Here is a 14,344-nt window from a genome sequence, read left to right as displayed (position 1 = left end):
ACAATGTTTTTACCTCATTAAGCACTGGAATCTCAACCCAGAATTCCAATCGGCGGCGGAGAGTGCGGGAACTGTGGGATAGCTACCCACAGTGCAACGCTCCGGAAGTCAACACTAACCTCGGTACTGCGGAAGCACTCCGCCGAGTTAATGCACTTAATGCGCTTAGAGCATTTTGTGTGGGGACACACACAATCGACTATATGAAAACGATTTCTAAAAAATCAACTTCTATAAATTCGACCTAATTTTGTAGTGTAGACATACGCTAACTACAGTACCTAACAGCTACTTACTAACTAATCTACTACAAACAAACTAAATACAGCTAGAACACAAGGTTCAGGAGAAGGAGAAAAAATGCTAATCACTTGCAAAGCAAGGGAAAGAGGTGCTCCAACCAACCACCATGGGAGGTAAGAAGGAACTGAGAGGTCGTACGGCAGGCAGCACCTGATACACCAACGCATGAGTGCGGAACTCAAGGGGGCACCACAGCTGGCCCTATGGATACCACTAAGGCAAAAGTCTCCGACAACTATGCACTAGGCGTGCACACATCTAGAATGGAATCGACATAAGTAAGTACTCGAAGAAGAACTAAATTATTCAACAAAAGGAAAGCATAGGCCTGTAGTTCAAACTCTGCAATTAGAGATAAGATGGGTGAAGTAATATCTTTTATTATATCAACTTCTGATGGTGAAAGAAAGAAGCTTTCGAGCATAAACAGACCTGAAGAAGAGCTCTGTATGAGCTCAAAAGCTTGTCTCTTTCACCAACAGAAGTTAGTGTAATAAAAAATTCTCTCTCTCCCAGGTACAACATAGCTGCAAACAAGCTCTGAGATTGTCAGTCCTAAATAATGAGTTAGCAAACAAGATTTTGGAGTAACCACCACATGCTTCAGAAATCCTGAATTTCTTCTCAATGACTTGGTCAAATTAATGTCCTCTCTTTCCTACAATGCAGTAGGACCCCATGTTATCTTTTCTCCAATTAAATAGCAGTTAAGATGGAAAAATAATGCTTTGACATCTCCTTGGATGAAAGGACCATCAAGGAAAGTCATAGTGAACAAATTAGGGGACTGGTCTTTTTTGTTTCTTTTCCCAGAAACCATTTTGGGAAAGAGCTTTTGCCATTGATGTTAAAGTGAGCTGGAACAGGCCCTTAGCAAGGTAAAGTTTCACATGCAGCTTTCTGAATAGGGAATTTATTTCCATCAAAGCTTAGATGTGTATTGTTTTAAAGGCCAGATAACCATAATCAATATTTGGAAGTTGTGAACCTCTCCTACGCCATGACATTGTATTTGAATGGACTGGCTTTTAGGCCTTTACACAGACAGCTCCCTTAGGTGCAATCCATTTGGCTATTTCTTTCTGCCACCCTCTCTTGGAAAGATTACTATATCTTGGGAGATATGGGAGGCTGTTTGTAAACTGTGCAGTTTCACTAGTATGCACATTTGATTTGTTAAATGGCTAATTAGGAAGATGGGCATGCTTGACTAAGGAATGTCCATTTCCAGTTGGGAATGGTAAGAACTTTGGTTGATACTGGGCAAAGCACTCAAATCACCACTCAGTATTTAATTTCATGCAGGATAATGTTTTGTCATTGGCCTATTGATTTACGAACAACTCATGATATCAAGTCCTATTTTTAATGCACTACACCAGGGTTTCTTCACCTTTTCAGGTTGGTGACCCCTTATTCAAAGTCAAAAATGTTCATGACCTTCTTACATTCACTATAAAAATAAGAGTAGAGTTGGACCTTGCAAAGGGAATTAAAACCAATAGTAAAAGGTTCTATAGCCATATAAATAAGAAGAAAACTAAGAAAGAAGAAGTGGGGCCGCTTAACACTGAGGATGGAGTGGAGGTTAAAGATAATCTAGGCATGGCCCAATATCTAAACAAATACTTTGCCTCAGTCTTTAATAAGGCTAAAGAGGATCTTAGGGATAATGGTAGCATGACAAATGGGAATGAGGATATGGAGGTAGATATTACCATATCTGAGGTAGAAGCGAAACTCAAACAGCTTAATGGGACTAAATCGGGGGGCCCAGATAATCTTCATCCAAGAATATTAAAGGAATTGGCACCTGAAATTGCAAGCCCATTAGCAAGAATTTTTAATGAATCTGTAAACTCAGGAGTAGTACCGAATGATTGGAGAATTGCTAATATAGTTCCTATTTTTGAGAAAGGAAAAAAAAGTGATCCGGGTAACTACAGGCCAGTTAGTTTGACATCTGTAGTAGGCAAGGTCCTGGAAAAAATTTTGAAGGAGAAATTAGTTAAGGACATTGAAGTCAATGGTAAATGGGACAAAATACAACATGGTTTTACAAAAGGTAGATTGTGCCAAACCAACCTAATCTCCTTTTTCGAAAAGGTAACAGATTTTTTAGATAAAGGAAACGCAGTGGATCTAATTTACCTAGATTTCAGTAAGGCATTTGATACCGTGCCACAGGGGGAATTATTAGTTAAATTGGAGAAGATGGGGATCAATATGAACATCAAAAGATGGATAAGGAATTGGTTAAAAGGGAGACTGCAACGGGTCCTACTGAAAGGTGAACTGTCAGGTTGGAGGGAGGTTACCAGTGGAGTTCCTCAGGGATCGGTTTTGGGACCAATCTTATTTAATCTTTTTATTACTGACCTTGGCACAAAAAGTGGGAGTGTGCTAATAAAGTTTGCAGACGATACAAAGCTGGGAGGTATTGCCAATTCAGAGAAGGAGCGGGATATTATACAGGAGGATCTGGATGACCTTGTAAACTGGAGTAATAGTAATAGGATGAAATTTAATAGTGAGAAGTGTAAGGTTATGCATTTAGGGATTAATAACAAGGATTTTAGTTACAAGTTGGGGACGCATCAATTAGAAGTAACGGAAGAGGAGAAGGACCTTGAAGTATTGGTTGATCATAGGATGACTATGAGCTGCCAATGTGATATGGCTGTGAAAAAAGCTAATGCGGTTTTGGGATGCATCAGGAGAGGCATTTCCAGTAGGGATAAGGAGATTTTAGTACCGTTATACAAGGCACTGGTGAGACCTCACCTAGAATACTGTGTGCAGTTCTGGTCTCCCATGTTTAAAAAGGATGAATTCAAGCTGGAGCAGGTACAGAGAAGGGCTACTAGGATGATCCGAGGAATGGAAAACTTGTCTTATGAAAGGAGACTTAAGGAGCTTGGCTTGTTTAGCCTAACTAAAAGAAGGTTGAGGGGAGATAAGATTGCTCTCTATAAATATATCAGAGGGATAAATACAGGAGAGGGAGAGGAATTATTTCAGCTCAGCACCAATGTGGACACAAGAACAAATGGGTATAAACTGGCCACCAGGAAGTTTAGACTTGAAATCAGACGAAGGTTTCTAACCATCAGATGAGTGAAGTTTTGGAATAGCCTTCCAAGGGAAGCAGTGGGGGCAAAAGATCTATGTGACTTTAAGATTCTACTCGATAAGTTTATGGAGGAGATGGTATGATGGGATAATGGGATTTTGGTAAGCAATTGATCTTTAAATATTCAGGGTAAATAGGCCTAATCCCCTGAGATGGGATATTAGATGGATGGGATCTGAGTTACCCAGGAAAGAATTTTCTGTAGTATCTGGCTGGTGAATCTTGCCCATATGCTCAGGGTTTAGCTGATCGCCATATTTGGGGTCGGGAAGGAATTTTCCTCCAGGGCAGATTGGAGAGGCCCTGGAGGTTTTTCGCCTTCCTCTGTAGCATGGGGCATGGTTGACTTGAGGGAGGCTTCTCTGTTCCTTGAAGTCTTTAAACCATGATTTAAGGACTTCAATAGCTCAGACATGGGTGAGGTTTTTCATCGGAGTGGGTGGGTGAGATTCTGTGGCCTGCACTGTGCAGGAGGTCAGACTAGATGATCAGAATGGTCCCTTCTGACCTTAGTATCTATGAATCTATAAGAATAAAATATGTATCTCTGATAAGTTTAAATAATGCAACTACTATTTCTACAACTAATACATTTGAACTAAAAAACTTTGAAGGTTATGGTTACCCCAAAGTTATTCTAGAAATTTTATTTATCTAAGAATTAAACTAAATTTTTCCAAAACCTCACTAGCCCTTTTATTGTCTTTTGTACAACCTACAGTTCAGAAGCACAACAGTAGATTCTGAATTGCCTCTGACTCTATTTATCTGCAGCTATTTGTTTTCGGGCACTTTGGTTTGGCTAACAATTCAATTTTTATCATTTGAAATTAAAAATAATAATAATTTATATTTCATCTGAGACATTTCTATACACATCATGACACCAGGGAGCTGATGAGCTCAACAAAAATACATCATACACTTCCAATTCAATAACAACACATCTGAAACATCCATGGACATATTAAAGTATATGAGACTTTTTAAATAACAGTGTTTCAAGCTTAAACATCCTGTGCATATGAAGACTAGTCAAGCGTCAACAACTGTGCTTTAACAAAAAATCTTTATGCCCAAGAAAACTAACTAAAATATTTTCACGACTGTGCTCTCTTTTAAAGCTCCTAACATAGAAATAAGTCCGTAGAAAACTAAAACAAAAACATCTGCTGTAAGATTGCTTTTTCAAAACCAGACATTCATTACTGCAAATTGGCACAGTCATTGCCAAAAACGTTAAATCAGCCCCAGCCTTTCATTCAAACAGCTTCAATCTTGCATATTTTAACATGTCTGCAAATTTGAAATGTAATCTTTGCTTGTGAAACAAAATGACTTGTAAATTAAGAGAACAAAAACAAATGTTGAACAGTGAAACAATGTACATAATATACATTAACTGTTTCCTAAAGTTATTAATTCTAGACATATATGTATCTTTCTAAATTGCACTCTGTTCTCAAAATTTAAGGAAACGTCGTTCATTAGGAAGGATGTGGTATTGCATGACCCGTTGGGGAACCAAAGCTCTCACAGAGAATTCTCTGCATGTAGTTCTTTGTATCAATGGTATTATTGAGCTTCTACTCTTCATGAGCTTTCATCCATTCTGGGATTAACTTTCTAGCTTTCAAATCTCAGTGCAGTTAGGCTTGCTATCAGCACACACACTTGATAATTTACAAAATCCCTACATGTTAAAAGTTATAGTTTAAAAACATATCTGGAAAAAACAAAAACACAGAATCTATGAAAACGATAGTAACAGAGATCCCACCTTACATTTTATATGTCGATAAAGCTGGACTTCACAGCTTCTTTAAAACATCAACTTTAGAAAGAGTGGGCCAGAGCGGGGACTGACTGGGAGTCTCAGCTCTGTGCTAATCACTTCTCCAGCCAATTGGTGGTCTATTATAGGTCACAGATATGGGAGCATTTCCTTTAATGTTGCTACAAATGCTATTCAAAGTGGCTAATGGAAGAAGATGAATGTGCTGATCAGGGGCCACATCTACTTAGCCCTCCCTGCAGATCTGGGGCACCATTTAGCCCTCCCCGCAGGTCTGAGACAGTGAGAGGAGCTCCAGACCCCACTTCTTTCCCCCAGTCAGCCTGCAGTCGAAGGAGATAACTCACTGAACATGGAAGTCCGCTCCAACCCCGCTCAATTCTTCAGCTAAGCAGCAGATGCAGTGTAAATACAGATCACCTTTGTTCTCTCAGTGCTGCTATTGCAAGAAAAAAGAAAATAAAGCGAGTATGGGTCAAATCAAGAGAGGCAAAAACACATAAGGTGGGGGAAAAGAAGAGGTCAGGGGCCTACAAAATCCAAGAATATGGAGAATAAATTGAGAAAAAACAAACAAATTAATTCTTTAATTTTAGGGTAGCATGAAGATTATCCACTCGTAATTGGAGTTCTTCGAGATGGACTTTGCATATTCATACTCATGAGATGCACCAACAAGGTGAAGCTTACTCGGTGGAATAATAATTAGACATGCCAGTTGGAATGCTCATGCACCCCTCCTACCTCTTCCTTCAGCATTTGCTAACAAGATTATGAAAGGAGGTGTGACACTCCAGCCACCTCAGTTCCTCCCATCCCCAAATCCTATCAGCTACTAGAATTCCAGGGCAGAGGGGAAAATGGGTGGGGAATGCATAATCCATCTTGAAGATCTCCTGTTACAAGTGAATAACCTTCATTTTTTCTTCAACTCACCTCCACATGTTCCCACTCATGGGATAGGTTAGCAAGCAGTAATCCCATAAGGATCAAAGGACCTGGAATCCTAATCAAATAAGGATTTAAGAACTGCCTGCCAAATCTAGCATGTGACCTGGGTGCCCCAAGTCTCAAGAGTATTGTCTAGAAATAACATGAATAAACCCGTCACTACCCTGCATATCTCAGTAAGCAAAACATGCCTTCTTTCGCCCTACCCAAATAATAAACTAACATTCTGTCTGCATCTAGCATATGCAATCAGCACTCACCTGGTTGACCACATGATTTCAGAAAAAATATGGGTCAGTCAGTAGACTAATATGAAACCCATAACTACTTTAGCTAAAAATTTCAGATGGGGTCATAAAATTACCTTATCCAAATAGGATAAGGAAAGGAACTGAAGGTAATGGATTGCAACTTTTGAGCCTCACATCAAATTTGTGTACTTGTGGCACCTTAGAGACTAACAAATTTATTAGAGCATAAGCTTTCGTGAGCTACAGCTCACTTCATCGGAAGTGAGCTGTAGCTCACGAAAGCTTATGCTCTAATAAATTTGTTAGTCTCTAAGGTGCCACAAGTACTCCTTTTCTTTTTGCGAATACAGACTAACACGGCTGCTACTCTGAAACATCAAATTTGTGTGCGCATTTGTGACCCAGAAGACTACGAGACTGGGGTTTGCTTCCCCTTAAAATGGGCTTTATATGACTTGTTTTCTACTGATATTTTTATGGATTTTGATACTTCTAGTAAATAAGCCTTTGTGAAAAGCATATTGACAAGGTGAGATAGGTTTTTGTCTTTGATACCTACAAGATCAACAAGGAGACCGGGGCTTCTTAAAGACTAACAGATTTATTTGGGCATAAGCTTTCGTAGGTTAAAAAAACAAAACAAAACAAAAAAAACCGCACACTTCTTCAGATCTGATACCCCAATTTTTCTAAGTAACTGGAAAATTCCTCAAGACATAGCAGTTCTGGCATTTTTCATTCTTATCAGTATGCCAATAGAACAGGCCTTCTACCTCAAATGGGAGGTCCTCCAAATTTTGCTCTGGTGTCTGAAGGAAGTCTTGAGGCTTTTAGCCAAGCACATCTCCTAAGAGAAATTGCTGAAGCAGTGTCAAACGTGTCAAAAGCGGCTCTCAGTTCATATTTCACCATATTCTGCCCAACAACAATGGCAGTAACCAGTCTCCTCTGGTCACCCAGAAAACCATTAATAAACTGAGATTATTTATACCAGAGGTGATATGATTATCAGGCTGTAAAAGCCTGATAGGTCACAATTCTCATTCTCAAGATGGCAGAGGAAAATGTTTTTCTTCCCAGCACATCCATCTTCTTACCCTCCTTGCCAGAGGGAGTAAAATGCAATATGCCCCATTTTGAATGTTGATTTGTGGTTTCCTCCACAATAAAATTTAGAGCTGTGTGTGTATGGAACATAGAAAATCCTTCTCAGGGTACTTAATAAAAAGTTTATCAGCTTTACTCAATATTGGGTGAGCTGACAAAGGAGAGGACCAAATGCATTTGGCAGCTTACAAAAATACATCCAATAAAGGCAAAATAATGATGCTTGTGGAGTATGAACCCAAGAGGTTCAAAACTGATTGTAAAGTCTCCTCCACAGCTATTGATGGCCTGGCTACAATCTGTTTTGTCAGTTGATGAAAAAGAACTACATTCTCTGAAGGGGACAGAAACATTGAGAACCTCACATTGTCATCTGGGAGGTCAAACCCTCAAACTCCAGATATGTTTCTTATGTATGTTCTATCAACATTGGTTTCTCCTCTTCTGACAATGTACCTGGAATATCAGGAGATCTATCTTTGTCTTACATCCTGTCATTCGATACAACATCTTTGGATCTTGAGGCTGAAACACCTCTCTCATGGTGTTGGAGATGGTTTTCTTGGATAGGCTTGTACTTTACAGGAGTGCCCTACATAAGGCCATTTTATCCACAGTGTAATCTGCCATTTTGGTCAGAATGCCATATTCAGAGCCTGGTGATAAAATTTTTGTTGATAAGGATCCTCCTCATACTGTCTCCTTATCAAAGGTTTTCCCTTATGGTGTCGTTCCTGATCTGAATTGTATTTCCGATCTGATCTCAGCTCCAATCTGGAAAGCTAAGGTGACAACGAAAGTCCAAGTTGCCGTCCTTTCATGGGACTGGAACTTATTCAATTTTTAAAATGGTATTCCTGCACAAAAGATGGAACTGAGCTCTGGGAAGGACGGATCTGACGTAATCTGATATAACCACCCATGCAATCTGTTGGCAAGATGGAAGATGGACAGTTTCTTTTTATGATGTGAACTGGTCTTCTCTCTAATCTTCAGATCCAGTGGGCTCGGATCCAAAGCAGTAGGTTCTGATGTAACTAAGAAATGCTTTCTGGCTCTTCTAGAAAGTCTTTCCCCATAGTCAGTTCCTTAAACTTGTTCCGGAGGACATGACATTGAGGAACATCTGCCCCATGGATTAGCTTTGGATACAGAGGCTGACAATATCACGTAATCTCTGCTCTTGGTCTTGGGATCAACAGATTTCATATCTTTCCTCAGATCTGGCACCTTCTTGGAGCCCAGATCAACTGCCAACAGGGCTTGAAGAAACTTTTGTAGCCTCCTGGATATATTCGGGGCAAAGGAGGATCTATGTGACCCCTTGAATCCTTTCAGATGATCAGATCCAGGTGGCCTCAGTGCCAATGCTTCTTGCAGAACTATATCTTCAGTCTGTTTTGTCTGTCCTTATGAGCACTTGCATCAATGTTGCACAAATGGAGCATCATGAGAAAACGTCCTTCTCCAAAACATTCCATATATCTTGTGTGGGTGTCGGATGTTGGGAAGACTGAAGGGCAGGAGGCAAAGCAGTTAAATCCCAACTTCTTGATATCTGGATACAGTATCCAAGAACTGAAAAAGATTATTTTATCCTGTCTCAAAACCTCATATAAACTATTTACTCTAGAGATTAAAATATTTTTTAAAAGTATCTAAAGCTATGTGAACGGCACTGGAGAAAAGAATCCAACTGAAACACAGAGCTGTTCCTGAATCCATCAGCTGGATGGGGTAGGAAGGAGCTGAGGCCACACACATTGTCATAGCCTAACCCTGAGAAAGACCATGAACCCTGAGGGGGCAGATCGGAGGAGCACATGAACAATCACTGCTAGTTCAAGTTCCACACTAAACTACACCCATGCAATGCATCCTATGAGTGGGATTATGCAAGGCCATTTAAAGACGTTTATATTATTTCAGTTGCATTAGTACTCAAAGACCCCCCAACTGGGAATTAGGGGCCACACTGTATTAGACTTTTTACAAAAAAATATATTTACTTTTCTTTTCGTTATTGATCCTATCATCGTTATATGGATTACTATCTGAAAAACAGACAAAATCTATCCCAAAACAAACATTTTTTAAATTTCTCCTCCAAGTTATGAAAGCCTAGTTAAGTCAGTGTCCATTCACAATCTGTACTTGGTTAATATATCAATCAAGGAAAGTTTTACTCAAAATCACCATCTGATCAATTTATGCAAAATGTTCCCACAATCTGAAGTACAATGAGCATGAAAAAATGTTTTTGAACATGTACCCTACTTTTGAAAAGCCAGCAGAACTACCCCTGCCTGCTCATGTTCTTCCTTGTAGCTCTTATCTGGCAAAACTACTTCCTTGACACTTTTCAGACCCATAGGCAACATCAGCTAGAAGCCTCTAGAAAACACTTAGGGTGATTACTTTTTTTCTGCCCAGGATCTACAGCTTAACTAGCAACTGCAGCCAGTCTGCAGGAGGTACAACTCTGAGAGTATGACTTTCTTCAAGGCAACATATCCTTTATGTGAGCCAGAATTAGAAAAAAAAAATATTTTCACTACTCTGGATCAAAGACAACAATTTCTATTGGGCAACAAATTAGAGGCAGAGAGTTGGCATTGCAGGGAATGGTATTATTTTCTCATAAGTATTGTTAAGGAAAAGTTAGCATATGTGACTCCATTTTGGTTTGGGCCCACCATTGTCTAAAAGCAAGCACATCATGCACCAGGAAGAGTGTTCCTTAGATACTGCATTCCTGTGAAGACTCTCCCCCTTGTCTGTTTTTTGTCTGTTTCTAACTCCTGGCCTTTTGATGTGGGCCTCCCATCCTGATAAGAAAAGTTACTGGTGCATTGCTTCAGGGCCATGGTGTGTAGTTAAAGTAATAGTTTAGCACGGGGAATGTACCTAGCAGGGATAGGTGAAATATAAGAAAGGGGTTTGTCTATTGGCTAAGGTTTCCGATGCACGAGGGCACATGCTTTGCTAAAAGGTATATAATCTTTGTATAACCTGCATTCGGGCTCCCCCTCTGACTAGTTCGATGCACCATGCTCGAGCGTAATAAACTTAGTATCTTTGGGAACTCTGAAGTTGTGGACTTTGTTTGTGTGCCTCAGCCTAGACTTGACCTATCAGGTATAATTCATAGCAGTTCTTGTGCGTGACCTATCAGGTATAATTCGTAACAGTATAAGCAGGACCCCTTTAAGATGTAGGCTGAAGGTTTCAGAACTCTGTGGCTTGAAATAATTCTTCAGTCTCTCCCATACACAGATTCCAATGCCAAATTTGTAGAGGGAGAGCCTTTCAGTTCAAGTGTGTTGATCCCTCCAAGAGAGTTCCCCATAGTATTACCCCTGGCAGTGGTTTTATTTTGCCCCTTTCTGGGATCATGAGCTGCCTACCCACTCTCAGAATATTCATTCCCATCTCTACACATAAACCCATTGCCTCTTCAAATGAGCCATGTATACTCTGTAGAGAAAGGGAACTCCTTTAGCCCCTTTGAGCTTTTACGCTCAAAATATGGGCTAGAAGAGGAAAATGGGTATAAATGGAGCCTAAATGTACAAGTAGTATCAAAGACATTCCTTTCTTTTCGGGCTTACATTAAAATCAGGGCCCCTCCCATTCCTGATTGCCAGTTCAGAACTCACCCATGGTGATCTACCCTACTTCTTTAGGTAGTTATCATATCCATAGAATAACTTGTTTCTCTGCATCTTGAAGTTTCTCAGGGTGGTTATATGTGAGTGTCTTGCAGAGTACAGACCTCTGCTGTTTCAAATCAGCAGTTTCTGAGTTCACAAAAAAATAAACAGTAAATAACCCCCAATACATTATGTAATACTAAAAAACAATTTATTTGTGTTTGAGAATTCACATCAGAATACAGACTGAAAATCTAACCAACTCTCAGGATTTGAATAGAGATAGTCAGTAACCCTACATTTCATGTATTACAATGATTGTGACTTAAACTCAAACCACTGGTGATTTAAGAAAATAAGTCACCTTCTAGCCAACACTAAGTTTCAGCTTGAAGTACATCTTTTTCTATTGCATTGCAATCTGACTGTAAAATAAACTGGTAATAAAAATGTTCATGGAACCTTAATTGTAATAAAATTAGCAAATTTGGGTAGGAAACACTAGATTCCAGCCTAATTTTATTGGATTTTCCAAACAGTAAACAAACAGAAAAAAAGGGGAAAAAGTGTTTGGCATGATCACTGAAAAAGCTTTCAGTACATGATGTTAAATTTAGTCCCCTATTCACCCTTCATGTTAAGGAAATTCCTACCACACCTCAAACCAAAAGTAAAGAGAGAACGAGATCAAACCCCATAAACTTGACCAGGGTCACAAAATATAGCCTTATTTGTATCCAAGATAGTTTGTGCAACAAAAAGGAACACATAATTTTAATCTACCCTGCAATCTTCTATAGCAAATTACACTTCAAGTCCAGTGCTTCACTACAACTCAAAACGACAGAGTCCTTTTCCATTGTAGATTTTAAGAGCATCATATCAGATCTTGAGTATTTTGTTATCTCTAGAGGATTTGCAACACGACCATTGTCTAAGAACTAGAGAAAAATTTAATCAGGTATGGAGTTATAATTTAAATTGCATGCTTTCAAAGTAATTTGAATACATCTTTACGTGGAGCATGTTTCAAGTGTGTGTATGTGCTTTATTTAGCTTTGGTGATAAAGTGCAGCTACTCCATCAATCCATCATATTCATAGACTTGCATCAAAAACTTTTAAACAACAAAAACAATTTACAAACTGGATCAATAAGTAAGTTTTAAATTGAATTATTTTTTATTAATCACAAAATCAACCTCTCAGGATTTTTTTTAAATAAGATTTCAAATACCCATGCAGTTTACCATAATCTTAGGCAATTAGTGTGGTACAGTGACTGTGCTTCAAATAGTTATAGTATATCTAATAATAAAGTACATAAGAGTTACAATTTTCTTCTTGCAAACTTCCTTTTCCAGTTCAGTTTTTCTAACATATATAGCTTCTTTATGCTATTTCCAGTGTTGACAACTTTCATGATTTTATCATGATATATAATTTTTTTTTTAAGTCCTCAATACTGGAATCATGATATTGCATGAAAGCCTCATCTTAATTTTTTTACGTCTACCCCTCCTGGTTGCAAAGAAAAGCTTGAAAACATGAAACAAGTGAACTCTAAAGGCTCAAAAGCTAGAAGGCAAGTAAAAAGAATTTTTTTTTAAAAAATCTCATTATTTTCAAGTCAGTCTCATAATTTGGGGGCTAGACTCATTTTTTGACTGCTTAGGATCTCATGCAATAAAACAATCGTGGTGATTTATCCAGAATGACTTTTCTCATTCACCCTAAAAAAACAAAAAATAAAATAACTGTGTCCCTTTCTTAAGGTGCACTTTTGTTTCATATCACAGTTATAATTATCTGCTTTGTATAGATGAAAGTAGAAATCAAATAATCATCAACTAGCAGCAAAAGAAGATCATCTAACACATGTTGTACCAATACGCAACCATTTTCCATAAACAATACCTTCAGTTATTTAATAGCAAGTGTTTATTTCTCAGCTTTTATCTATTTCATACAAATATTTTAGCTATTTTCACACAATTTATAAAAGTGTTTTTGAAACATTTTGTTTTTTAAAATTGTTTGCAGCCTTAAAGGCACATTGTAAAGCTGGTAAAATATCAGCTGAACACCGAAAGCACTTTATAAAAGGATGTTTTCTGTGTGATGAAAACATACGAGTCATGCAGAGAAATCACTTAAATTCTAGAGCGAAGATATGTGAGAGGCCCTCCTCATAACAGGAGAAAAGCTGGGCAAAGACAGCGAAAGAAATGTGGAGTTAACTTTCTTCCATCTAGCAGCTATAGTGAGAGTAGAGAGAATGGACTAGACTTCCCTCTTCCTGAAAACCTGGCAGAAAAGGAAAAAGGCAAAAACACTGCTAGCAACTGTTTTGGGTGAGAGGAGCACTAAAGAAAAAAGGCTGAATGTAATCAAATATTGTATTGGAAATCCATTAGTAAGTGGGATGGAGAAGGAAGCGAAGACTGCATGCACTACTACACTGTTGGTAAGGTCTCATGAAACCCATCACCTCATGACTGGGGGACTTTGTCTGGCCTGGTGGGAAGAGAGTAGTGGGCCTTTAAGGGTCCCCTCTCCCAACTCCAAAAGGAGAGGCTGAGAGGGGAGAAAGATATCACCTGAAATGGTGGGCAAGCTGGCAGGATTCAGGTAAACCACTGAAACCTGTTTATCTGGGAGAGGGTATATGAATCATATATCTCCAGAGACCTGAGACCTCTTTCACACCAATGATCCCATCCAGGGATCAGAGAAGGACCAAATTTTTTTGCTCTGCAGTGGGCACTGGTGTAGTTGCCTTTTTTGGTACTGGGAAGGAAATGTTCCCTAACCATTGCATGTGTTAGGATGGGGTGGGGTTTTTTGCCTTCCCCATAGCAGCCTAGGCACCCAGTGAGGTAGGTCAGGAGGAAAGGTTCAATTTGTCACAATACAGCAAGAGTCAGGTGTCCAATGCAAGTACTCATTCTGTACATGGTCTGGTTCCCTGATAAACCAGAATTAGAAGTGGACTTCAGGGAAGGCATCCCCTAAAGAAGCTGGGAAATGGAGTTGAGGTTCCTAATGTCTGTTATAGCAAGGAGACAACCCCATTTCCACAGCCCCTTACAAGAGAAGGGCAATGGGGTCCCAGTGATGGAAGAGCAGCCTTTCCCTGGATCAAAATGATT

The 14,344-nt window shown here is 39.1% G+C and overlaps 2 protein-coding genes across 3 annotated transcripts in view; one reads left to right on the top strand and one right to left on the bottom strand.

Moving 5' to 3' along the window:
• LOC119859060 (centromere protein P) overlaps positions 1-14,344 on the bottom strand; it is a 327,648-nt gene that overhangs the window by 222,279 nt on the left and 91,025 nt on the right. The gene's annotated exons all lie outside the window — the stretch shown is intronic.
• OMD (osteomodulin) overlaps positions 1-14,344 on the top strand; it is a 30,582-nt gene that overhangs the window by 6,893 nt on the left and 9,345 nt on the right. The gene's annotated exons all lie outside the window — the stretch shown is intronic.

The sequence above is a fragment of the Dermochelys coriacea genome, chromosome 7, assembly GCF_009764565.3.
Source record: "Dermochelys coriacea isolate rDerCor1 chromosome 7, rDerCor1.pri.v4, whole genome shotgun sequence".
NCBI classification, from domain to species: domain Eukaryota; kingdom Metazoa; phylum Chordata; order Testudines; family Dermochelyidae; genus Dermochelys; species Dermochelys coriacea.
This window is presented reverse-complemented; position numbering and strand designations above follow the sequence as displayed.